The sequence below is a fragment of the Juglans microcarpa x Juglans regia genome, chromosome 4D (assembly GCF_004785595.1).
Source record: "Juglans microcarpa x Juglans regia isolate MS1-56 chromosome 4D, Jm3101_v1.0, whole genome shotgun sequence".
NCBI classification, from domain to species: Eukaryota; Viridiplantae; Streptophyta; class Magnoliopsida; order Fagales; family Juglandaceae; genus Juglans; species Juglans microcarpa x Juglans regia.
Window position 1 is genome coordinate 11,146,995 of NC_054600.1, and position 12,350 is coordinate 11,159,344.

At 38.2% G+C, this 12,350-nt stretch overlaps 1 long non-coding RNA gene across 1 annotated transcript; it reads left to right on the plus strand.

Annotated features, from left to right (window-relative positions):
* Positions 1-9,767: 9,767 nt before the first annotated feature.
* On the plus strand, positions 9,768-10,381 carry LOC121259473. Its single transcript, XR_005939592.1, has 3 exons — positions 9,768-9,817; positions 9,996-10,112; positions 10,322-10,381. It is a non-coding gene; the product is annotated as an uncharacterized LOC121259473 (long non-coding RNA).
* The last annotated feature ends 1,969 nt before the right edge of the window (positions 10,382-12,350 follow it).

Genomic DNA, 12,350 nt, shown 5'->3' on the forward strand with positions numbered 1-12,350 from the left:
AGAGTGATTTATGTTCTGCTTGGCTATCCGCAGATGCACAATCCTACCATAGAGGTTATACATGGCTTCTGTTCTGATATGATGTTGTGATGATGATGATCATCATTTATGCTATGCCAAATGATATTTTTGAATGAAATTATTTCTAAATCTTCGCTCTGATATTTTAATAACATGTTTTGCTTCCGCACTCTGAAAATGAAAATGTTTTGTTCTGCATTTTGATCTCTGTAAATGCTCATGTTTACACACTGGTATATGCTCTCTACTTACTGAGTTGTTGATAACTCACCCCTTATCTCCATATATTTTTCAGATAATTTTGATGGTTCAGCTGGAGGACAAGAGTATGAAGTTTTAGCAAGGTCTGATGATTGTAGTGGAATAAGTGCCTGAGGGTACAAGTGCTCATTTGAAAGTAGTAATTAATAAACTGATTTATTTTTCAGGTATTGTAATTTGATGAGTCAAGGATATTTTCGAGTTTTTGGAGAATTTCAAATTTATGTTATTGAGAATTTATTTATTGTCCCCATAGAGGAACTTAGATATTTGGATTGATTAAATGGATTACTATTTTATGGGATTTTTTGGATTTTATGTTTGTGTTGTTTAAGTTGATATTAGATATTAAGAGCTAACTCTCCAGACCTCCGGGAACGAGACGTTACATAGTTTTTGTCGAAGAAGTAGAAGAAGGGTCAGATGAACTTTATCCAATGCAGAGTGTACGCACTCAGAGAATGAGCTGTTTGTATCTGGAGAAAGGTTTGATAAAGGCAAGGCGGAGCTTTCCGATTCAGATGTTATGAAAAAAAATAACAAAGGTAAAAAAGAAGTAAAAGTGAGATGGTCTATACGGGTTCCTAGCAAACCCTCATGATTGGTTTATGATGAATAAAAACTTTGTTTTGGAATATCAGAGGGGTGGGGACCTCAAGGAAAAGGTTAAAAAAGTTAGTGCAAGATAATAAGCCCAAAATGGTTGCTCTGGCCGATCGAACCGTTTACTCCTGATAATAAAATGTATGGGCTGCTGAGTAGACTAAATATGATGGACTGTTTATCGAATCAAGGTGAGGGAGGAAAACTATGGTTATTCTGGAAGGAAGTTTTGCATGTGAATGTATTGACATCCAATAATCAGCAAATAATGGTGGAAGTTGTATAACACAAAAAAAGATTGGTGGTTTCTTTTATTTATGCCAAATGCACTGTGTTAGAATGATGTTTCCTCTGGGAGGAACTTCATATAGTGGACGTGGTTGATACACCCTGGGTTGTGATGGGTGACTTAAATATCATCCATTGTGATGATGAGAGGAAGGGTGGTAGGCCTCGACAAGCCACGATGATGGAGGATTTTAATGTATTTATTGAGTCCTATGGGTTGGTTGACATCCCAAATATTGGAAGTAGGTTTTCTTGGTGTAATGGACATGCTGGGCGTGCATGAAGTTGGGCACGGCTAGATAGGTGTCTATTAAATATGGAGTGTCTGAATTTATTCTCTCATGCTTTCCAAAAATGTTTGCCGTGAACGACTTCAAACCATGCCCCTTTGTTTTTAGAGATGGAACCAGTTGTCACTAAGTATGGACCTTCATCTTTTAAATTTCAACAAATGTGGGTAGAGCATCAGGATTTTCGAAGCATGTTGCTTTGGCTCGGGCTGAAGACATGGATGGTTCAGGTTTAAGGCGTCTTGCTACGAACAAAAAAAATGAAGAACAGGTTTATGGCATCTTGCTACGAAGTTAAAAAAAATGAAGAACATTCTTAAAAACTTTAAACAAGCTGGTCTTTGGGCGCACAAATGTTCATATTAAATTGCTAAAAGCTCATATTGACGATCTAGAGTCTCGGTTATAGGTGGAATTTTTGGAAGAGGATGAGCTTGATATACTAGTAGCAAAAGAAGAGTTGGCTGTGTGGATGCATCGGGAGGAGATTCGTTTGTCTCGAACGTTTCAAGCACAGTGGTTAGATAAAGGAAAGGTGAATGTGAATTTTTTTAAAGCCATGCAAATGAAAAAAATCAATATTATTAAGGAGATGCTATTGGCTGATGGCCGTAATCTTGCATCATCAAAAGCTATCCATTTAGGCGCTATTGAATATTTTGAAATTTTTTTGAGATGGCGACAAGGGAGAGAGTTACCAGATCTATCTGACTTCGTCGCAACGGTTATTTCAAATGGACATAATGCTTACTTGATAAAGCCTCCTACCGACCAGGAAATAAAAGAAGTCATGTTTTCTATTCCCATTGATAGTAGTTTTGGACCAGATGGGTTTGGCTCAGGTTTTTATAGATCATGTTGGGAGATAGTGGGAAAGGATGTTAGTGATGTGATGACTGATTTCTTTATGGGGACTCCTCTTCCTCCGTTTTACACAGCTTCTTCTGTTGTGTTGATTCCTAAAATATTAAGTCCTTCTGGATTTGATAATTTTAGGCCCGTAAACTTGAGTTATGTTGTCTATAAAGTTTGTTCGAAACTTTTGGCTTGACGTTTTCACCGTTGTTGAATTCTATCATTTCCCCGGAACAATGAACTTTCATTCTAGGTACAAGCATTTTTTATAATGTTACTTTAGCACAAGAAATGGTACATTCTTTTAAAAAGCCAGTGAGAGGAGGGAATGTTTTGGTTAAAGTGGATACTGCTAAGGCATATGACACTGTTAACTGGGACTTTCTCCTTCATGTGTTGGAAGCTTATGGTTTATCTCAAAGAGTTTGTGACTTGATTGAGCAGTGTGTTGAAACTTTGTGGTTTTCAGTTGTTATGATTGGGACCTCGAAAGGTTTTTTCACAGGTGGGCGTGGTCTGAGACAAGGTGATCCTTTATCACCATATCTTTTTATATTGGTTGAGGAAGTTCTATCTCGATTATTAAAAAGAAATTTTGGGAAGGAAAAGATTAATTAGGCCCGGTTTGTATTCGCAACTCATTTCAACTCATCTCACTACTATTTATTACCATTCATCAACTTCAACTCACAAATCTCACTACTATTCACAACCAATCTCACTACTATTCACAATTCATCTCAACTCATTTTCGAATCCAAACGACACCTAAGCCATTGTTCATCGAAGAGGTATCCCTTTGATCTCACGTATTTTATATGCAGATGATATAGTTGTTTTTGGTAATAGAGGGGAGCTTCTTTAAAAGGAATCAATGATACTTTTAATCTCTATGAGAAATGGTCTGGACAAGTTGTCAATAAGGCAAAGTAGGCTATTTGTTTTCTCTAACTCTTGCACAAGGTCTCGAAGACGTGCTATGCTAAGGTTGACGGGGTTCTCGGAAGGTATTTTTCCGACTACATATCTTGGTGTTCCTATTATTTCTGGAAGGCTCAAAGTAATTCATTTTGATGTGCTGGTTAACAAGATAAGGGACAAGGTGGGAGGGTGGAAAAATAAGCTGCTTTGTTCGAGATCGAGACTGTTTCTTCTTCGTCAAGTATTATTCCAGTGCATATGTTAACTATGGTGAATACTCCAAATCTGGTGATCAGGGCAATAAATCAGATCCTAAGCCCTTTCTTTTGGGGATCTATAGATGGGAAACCGAAAAGAAAAATGGGTTGCTTGAGACAAACTTTGTAAACCAGTGCAAGAAGGTGGAGTGGGGATTAGAAGTTTGGAAGAGATTCAATGCTCTTTACATATGAAGTTTGCTTGGAACTTGCTAACGGATAACTCTTTGTGGTCCAGTTTCTTTAGAGCAAAACATGTAAAGAATTTGCACATTTCTTTAGTGCATGGACAAAAAGGTCAAGGTTTTGGAGAAGTGTAATGAAATGCATTCCTCAAGTGCTAGATTATGCTAAATGGCTTATTCGAGATGGAAATGTTTCTTTTTGGAGGGATAAGTGGCTTGACTCTGGGCCCATTTTGGAAACACTATGGGTTGTGAAATATTCTATTATTTCTATCAAAAAGTGCCGTCTAGACCAAGGTTGGGATGTTAACTCGACTGTTGGGGCTCAAAAAAACAGAGGAGATTGTTGCAAAACTGGGATGCCACAAGGTGGGTGATGATGTGTTAATATTGACACCTAGTGCTGACGGAAAGTTTGCTTCCAAAAGTGCATGAGATTGTATTCGTATCATGGCTCCAAAGGTTGGGTGGTCTGATTGGGTGTGGAGTAGTGCCCTGCCAAAGAAGATATGAGTGACTATGTGGAAAGGCTTTCACAATTGCCTTTCAGTTGATGATCGTATTCACCATAAACGAACAAAACAAAAAGCTCAACCTAATATTGCACACAGAACGTTCGATGAAAAGTCATAGAGAGAGCGATTGAAACTGTACTTTTCATTATGTAAATGTTTCCCATCATTTTGTAGTCTCTGTTCACTGCTATTTTTACACATAATGAATTGTCAAACTCAGTACATAGAATAGAACAAATAGTACATTCGGTTACTGCAGACTCATTTTTCCTCTTGTGCCTGGTGCACTCCTGCAAAGGAATATTTTCTTGTTGAGCCAGCCTCTGGAGAGATGGTGAGGCTTGATTGAAGAGTGTTGAACCGAGCTGTAGATAATGGTTTTGTAAGAATGTTGGCAATTTGCTCTTTGCTTGAAATAAATGAGACTTTAAGTGTCTTAGTAGCAACTCTATCTCGCACAAAATGATAATCAAGAGAAACATGCTTTGTGCGAGAGTGGAGGACCGGATATACTAACAAGTAAGTGGCCCCTAAGTTGTCGCACCAAAGGGTGGGTGGTTTGAGAAGGAAAATGCCCAGCTCACTGAGTAGAGATTGAAGCCACAGAATTTCACTGGGTGGTGTTGGCCATGGACTTGGATTCAGCTTCAATTGATGAGCATGCTATGGTGGGTTGCTTTTTGGAGCCCCAGGACTCAAGATGAGAACCAAAATATATATAATAACCTCTGGTGGATTTGCGGTCATCTCGGCAGCCAGCCCAATTAGCATCAGCAAAAGCAGATAGATCAAATGAAGATTTGTAACAGAAATAAAGACCAAGATGAGAGGTGAGATGCAAATAACGCAAGATGCGTTTGACAGCTAGCCAATGAGGAAGTCTAGGGCAGTGCATATATTGTCAAACTTTATTCACTGCAAATGAGATGTCAAGAGAGTGAAGACTACATACTGCAGACTCCCTACAACACTGCGATACAACTGAGGATCCTCAAAAGAAGATCCATCAGCAGCCTTGAGTTTCAATGAGGATGACATAGGTGAAGCCACTGGGCTTGGAGTTGTGCATATTAGTTTTGACAATAAGATCAGAAATGTATTTGGATTGTGACATATGTCATAGACCATGAGATGTCCTAGTGATTTCAATACCCAAAAAATAATGCAATGAACCTAGATCCTTAATTGGAAAGGAGCTACGTAAAGTAGCAATGCCTTTTATGGTATCTAGAGCCCATAGGACCAACGTCAACTAAGTTCAGCCATGGCCAACCCAAAAAAATCAGAAAATATCTCTTCCCACCCAAAGCTTATCAACTCATCAACCCACTTTATTACGACAAAGCTTACATTGGAGAAGTTTCTCCTATGGAAGGCACAAATCGTGACCTTCCTCAAGGGACATAAGCTCTTTGACTATGTGAATGGTACTCTATCAATGCCATCTCCTATGGTCAATGGTTCTATGAATCCCAAACATACCTCGTGGGTTTTACAAAATCAGCTCATAATGTCAGCCATTAACACCTCCCTCTCTGATGCCGTGTTTGCTCAGGTTCTCTTCTGCACCACCTCACATGGTATCAGAGCAGAGGTCCTAAGTTCGAACCTTGACTCTACAATCTACCCATTTAATTAAATATTATATGTGTTGGACCTACTCATTGAGGAAGAGACTAGCCCACACGTGAGGGTGAGTGTTAAGAATATAATATAAATAATAAAATCTATATCTTCCCATTAGCTTATACTTTTGAGACAAGTGGTAATTTCACACACTGTATAGGAATTCCGATGGTGTCTAAATGTGAGTGTTGTACTTCAGGAGGGTATGGAGATCAAAATCACGTCCTGGACTCTAGTGAAATAGCGAAGGAAATCTGGAAACATCTTTCGGTATAACTGGGACTGAATTACGTTCGTGGGAGAAGTTGGAGAGAACGCGTGGAGACATGATTTAGACATGATTTAGACATGCGAACAAAGCCTTGACTAAAGGCAACCTGATTGGATTGATCCTTGCTACTGTTACATGGAAGCTTTGGTTGTGGAGATGTGCTGCTCGAATGGATGACAAGAAAGAAACAGTGGAAACTTTTTGGATAAATATTAAATCTTGGATTGCATGGGTAGGATTGAAGCTAAAAGAAGACTCTAAAATGGAACTTGGTGATGAATTTATCTTGCACTCCCTAAAAATTCCCACGAAACGTCCAGATTGTGAAATGGATTCGTCCAAAAGAGGGTGGTTTTAAACTAGGCCTCGTTTGTTTTCAAAAAACATCTCATCTCATCTCATTTAAGCATTACAACTTTCCCAACTTCCAATACAAAATAAAATAAACAATACAACTTTTTCAAATTTCAAAACGAAAATAATATTAAAAAATATATTCTAACAATAATTTATTCAACTTTTTAACTTTAATATCAACTCATCTCATTTGCGAAAAAAAAACTAGCCAGTTGATGGTATTTCAGTTGGAAATCCAAGTCGATGTGATACATGTGGTGTAATTCGAAACTTTAGAGGAGAGCTTCAATTGGCTTTTGCGATGTCGGTTGGCCAAGGGACGAAAAACTTTTTCGAATTATGGTCCCTCTTGCATGGTCTTCAGCGTAGTGCACAGGTTGGTATCTCTAATTTAGAGATTAAACTTGATTCATTGTTGATGGTTAATTGGTTGAAACAAGGATTATGTGGTCTCTGGTATCTCTTTGATTATCGAGAGGAAATTCAAAGATATTTGGCAGGAATGTTTGTTACTATTCGGCATGTGTACAGAGAATGCAATGCGGCGGCAGATTTTCTAGCTCGCCTTGGTGCAAAGGGGACTAATAAAAACTGGCATCAGTATATGGAGTTACCTCACAGGCTTAGAGGAATTCTGAAAATTGACAAGGTGGGTTTGCCAGCTCTAAGGTGCTAAGGTAATTGGTTTTAATAAGGGTGCCTTGCTTTAGTTTGGTTTTAAACAGTTTACACATTTATGTAATTAGTCTATAGTTTATGTCATTTTGGTCTTTATTTGATAACCAAGGTTTTCTTCCGCCAAAGTGAGGTTATCTTTAATAAAGGTTGGAGGTGCCGTCCTCTTTTCCCAATATATATGTGTGTATGTGTGTGTGGCAATCATATTTGTACCATTGGATATGATATGGAAGAATGTATCATGTTAGTGATTTTGACATTAAACTAACAAACATTGGATATGCGATCATTTTAATATATGAACTAGCTTCAAGTATCAGTTTAAATTTTTTTCAGTTCCAGGAATTAGTTTGAAAGCATTCCAAACCTTAGGGACTGGAAGTGGACAAGAAATTACCTTCTACCGTATTTTCATAACATCATTTTTTTATTTGCTTCTTCAAATTCAGTATAGGGGAATCCAGCACGTGCAAGGCTAGTTGTTTAGTAGCTGATTTTATTTATAAAATTAAAATTGTAGAAAATAGAAAAAAAATAAGGTGGTCAATTGTGGAGTGGGTAGTGAGTACTGTCCTTTAAAGTAGGGGTGTTGGGCCGGCACTTGAATTCAAATAGCATATCGCCGATCGTGTTTTTGTGTCGTATTAAGTCATCAACATTCAACTATATAAGTCAATCCGAATCTAACTTGTTAAGTTAAATGTGTCAAACGTTTAAATCTTAACTCAATTCATTTAGAAATAGGGTGTGTCGTGTCACTCGTCTTGACTCGTTTAATAATTAATTAGAAATAAATTAACACAACATGACTCATTTAAACTCGTTTCATGTAAATGAGTTGAATTACACGCATAATTCATTTGATCTGATTAATATAATTTTATATAAAAGTTAAAAAATATATTTATTAGTAGCCACAATATCTTAAAAAAATATATAAAAAATATTTTTAAAATTTTAACATATAATAAAATCAATATTACAAATTATACAATAACAAATATGAGCAAAAATTTAAAATTACAATTTCAACAATAAAAAAAAAAAGTAAAACACAAACATATAGAGAAATACCAAGATTACAATTTAACAATAATAAAATTTTAATTTTGAAATAAAATTTAAACAAGTCAAAACGAGTTGATTTTGTGTTAAACAGGTTGACCCATTATTGACCAGTTAATAAATCGGGTCTTAGCGGATCAACCTATTTTGACCCGAACTCGTTAACATCAAACTCAAACTCACTAATTTTGTGTCGTGTTCATATTTGATTTACGGGTCATGTCACATATTACCACCCCTAAACACACGCAGATCCTGTGGTCTGCGGGTGGGCATGAAAAAATTTTTATCATCAGTAACTATTCACCATCCCACACCTCACACCCTTTGAAAAACACACATATACCCTATGAAAAATGCCCCCACACTCTATGAAAGGTTATAGGTGTAGGGTGTGTGTTGTGAATAGTGATTACTTTGTGGGAAGAGTTGGGCGACTCTGTCGCTCAGAATAGCCCGCTCTACTTGATTGCACATTCCATTTTGAGCTTTTTTTCTTTCATTTTTCTATTCAAAATTTTTTAATATATTTAAATATTTTTAAAAAATAAAAAATACACCAATACACTTAAAATCACTTTGTTAATCATTAACTACAAAAAAAAAAAAAAAAAATTCCCGGACGGTACACTTAAGCAGTACCATTGAGGTGACAAAATAACTTTTCTCTTTGTAGGAAAAACTCTTTTGGATAATCGGATGCCCATTTGATTTTCTTTAAAAAAAAAAAAAAAAAAAAAAAAAAAAAGACAGAGACAGAAAGCCGTTGATTACAGGATATAAGATAATTTGAATTAAAGAAAAAAGAAAGCCGTTGCTGTTTGAAAACTTTGACGTCCTAACTATTTTTATGCTTTCGAAGGGAGAGAGATTTGACAAACAAAGAGCGAGAGAAATATCTATCCTTCCGTTTTCTCCCTTATTCTTCTTCCATTTCATAAATCCAATCCATTTCGGAGAGCGGTCGTAGTCCCAGAGGATTGCCGAACATCCGTGATTCGCAATCTTTGTCGTTCCCAACTCCAAAGTCGAGGTCTCTGTCCAAGACTTCTCGAGACATTCATGGCAGGAAGCCCGACGTCGAGCGCAGAAGAGCCCATCACTGTTTGCTCTGAACCTTAGCATAAAAGGTAAGAATTTGTGGTTTTGCCTTTGCATTTACTTGGGAGCGTCCTCGTACGTTTGGATACAGAAGATTTTGAAGTAAAAAGAAATTAAGAAATAATTGATGTCTTTGTTTCTCGTATCTAGTTTTGTATGGAGTTGTACGGGGCGAGCGACGCGGGTCAAGGAGTCTACAAGGAGGCGAACGAGACGGAGATGGAGCTGAAGAGGGAGACGGAGGACTTCAGAGCCAAGGTGGCTTCCCTCCGTAATGCCCCGCATCTCTGAATCCCATTCTCTTAAATCATAGATCTCTCAAGTTCTGTTTATTATTATTATTATTATTATTATTATTATGTCAATAAGCAAACTTAAAATATTTTTTATTGGCAGGTGTTTTAAGAATCAAGATCAGTTTTTTCTTTTAGTTTATGGTAATTCTCGTTTATCTGTTTTTTTTTTAACTATTATCTATTTTTTCATCGAGTCGGCTTGGAGGGTTGTTTATTATCCCTCAAAGGTACCTTTTTAGGATCTGGGACAGAAAAGGCCTGTCTATCCTGAACGTCTTTTATCTTTCTTTGTAGAAAGATTTATGCTTATTTCTTTTGTGGTTTCATTGTTTCCTGCTCGTCCTTAGAATCAAAGACTGTTGTTTTGTTTTGGTAAGAAGGATGTATTTTTCTCTTTGTTTTCAGATTTTATAATTATGAGTTGCGGCTTGAGTTTTATGTACAGAAGGCATGGCAGCTTCGATCGGTTTCTACAGTAGCATACCTCTTCAGTCAGCTCTCTTTGCAGTACCAATTTTGGAAGTGAGATTTTCAAGTATATTTTGGTTTTACAGAATATTTTTAACAAAACTTTCTCTTTCATGAATATTTTTAACAAAACTTAATTCACTTCTCTCTCTCTCTCTCTCTCTCTCTCTCTCTCTCTCTCTCCCCCTTCTTTTAAGTAAAAACACCACCATTGTTATGTTTAATATTTGTTGTTGTTGTGAATGTTATTTATATGATAACAGAACTTGGACTCTCATAAGCCTCAGGCTGTATGGTTGGGCTCTTTTCATAGCAGGTTCGTGCCACATCTCTGGATTCCTCATGTGTGTAGAATTTTTAATTAACGCATGCTTTATGTCAAGCTTGAAAATGCCATAGGATTTAAGACTTCATTTTGCATATCAAATACCTTTAGGTATGTTGCTTATTGACAAGCCCATTTGATCTTAATTTATTGTTCATATTCTCTGTTCAAAGGACATTGGTGTTTTGCCGAGATACTAACCCGATAAGGTCTTAGGTGCCTTGTGGGCTAACTAGCTGAATAGGGTTTTGATGCCCTTCCTAGGTAACAACATGTGCTAAATCTTTGTTGTCTTATCAAACAACAAGAGGCCAATAGGGTCTTGGGTGCCCTGCCAGGATACTAGCTCGATGGCGTCTTGATTGCCTTGCCGATGTACTAGCTCTTGCAAGACCATTGGTGCCTTGCTAGTGTACTAGCTCATGCAAGGTCATTGGTACCTTGCCTAGTTGAATAGTTCAGTCTTTGGTGCCCTGTTGGGCACTACCCTTTGTAAGGTCTTTTGGAGAAAACCACGGACATGGTACTATGTAATACCCTGCTCCTTCCTTTTTACGTACTCTTCTCTCTTTCTGACGTACGTTCCGTCTTTATGACTTAAGTAAATCCCGAGGGTAAAGATTTTGTGAATTGTCTGCCCCTTCTATCTAGCGACTACGAGACTCGTTAGGCATGCCGAACCTCGAAGGTGTGTTTCAAAAGATATTATGTGACTTCTAGGGCAAGCCTAGTGTTTTAAATGTACTAAAAATATTTATAAGGAGTATTTTCAGTGTTATTGAACTAAACTTGATTTTAAATACGACAATTATAATATTCTTGAAGAGCTCCAAAAATATTATAATTGTCAGAAATCATTTTAATATTATTATTAAAATGATTTCAACTATTTAAAATATTATGGGATTTAAATTATGTTGAAAGCTTTAATTAATTATATGGTTTTAATCTTTGTAAATATATTAAATAAGACTTCATCATTTATTAATGATGAAGAATATTATTTTATAAACAAAAGTTAGTTTAAATAATATTCTACCTTAATTCTTCCTCTATGTGCTTTTAATTAAGTTAATGTTTACATATTTTCAAATCAGTGTTTTAATCTCTTATCATTAGATCGTTTTGATGATCCCTAGATGAAGGGACTGGATTAAATGCCCAGACCCCTCTCTTTCTACCTCACTTTTCCCCAGCTCTCTCTCTTTCTCCTCCCTCTCTCCTTCGGCGTATGTTGTATGCAGCCCCTTCTCGCCGAAGCCTCCACCTCATAGCCCGGTGTCGCCATGCGCTGGCAGGTCTCACCTCCACCGCCGTCCACCTCCTTTCATGCCGGCGACCCCTCACCGACAAAGCCAGCCCCTGCTGTGCGGCCACCTTCCCCACGCACGCACACAGCTCTCATGCACGGTTTCACCATGCGCGACGCACAACGCAACCGTCGCAGCCCGCCGCTGGCCACCAGCACACTTCCAGCCACCATTGGCAACAACCCACCGAACCTAATCCCTCATGGCAGCCCTCTCCCTCTCTTCCCGAAATGGGTCTAACACACCGTACGCCACCGTGTGCGACACCCACAGCCACTAGGGACCACCATGGACCTCCCCTCCCCTTCCCTTTCTCCTCCACGTAACCTGAGGTCCATAGCCTCTCCTCCACGCACGGCATGTAACCGCCACCTTGAGCCTCCTCAGGCCACCACTGAGCCAACCCAACCACCCACGACCTCGATCTGCCACCCATGCACGCACACTCTCTCCCACTCTCCCACTGCTTCTCCTCCATCATGTGGCAAGATCCCCCGCCGTGAGTCACCTGGCGCCACCATGAGTTCCACCGCACCTTCCTTAGTTGAACCCAAGGTCCCAAACCATCACTTTATGTGGTTGGTAACCACTGCACGTGATGGATAGTCACTGCGCGTGACTGACCGCCATTGTACACGGCTAGATCCGCCGTGTTAC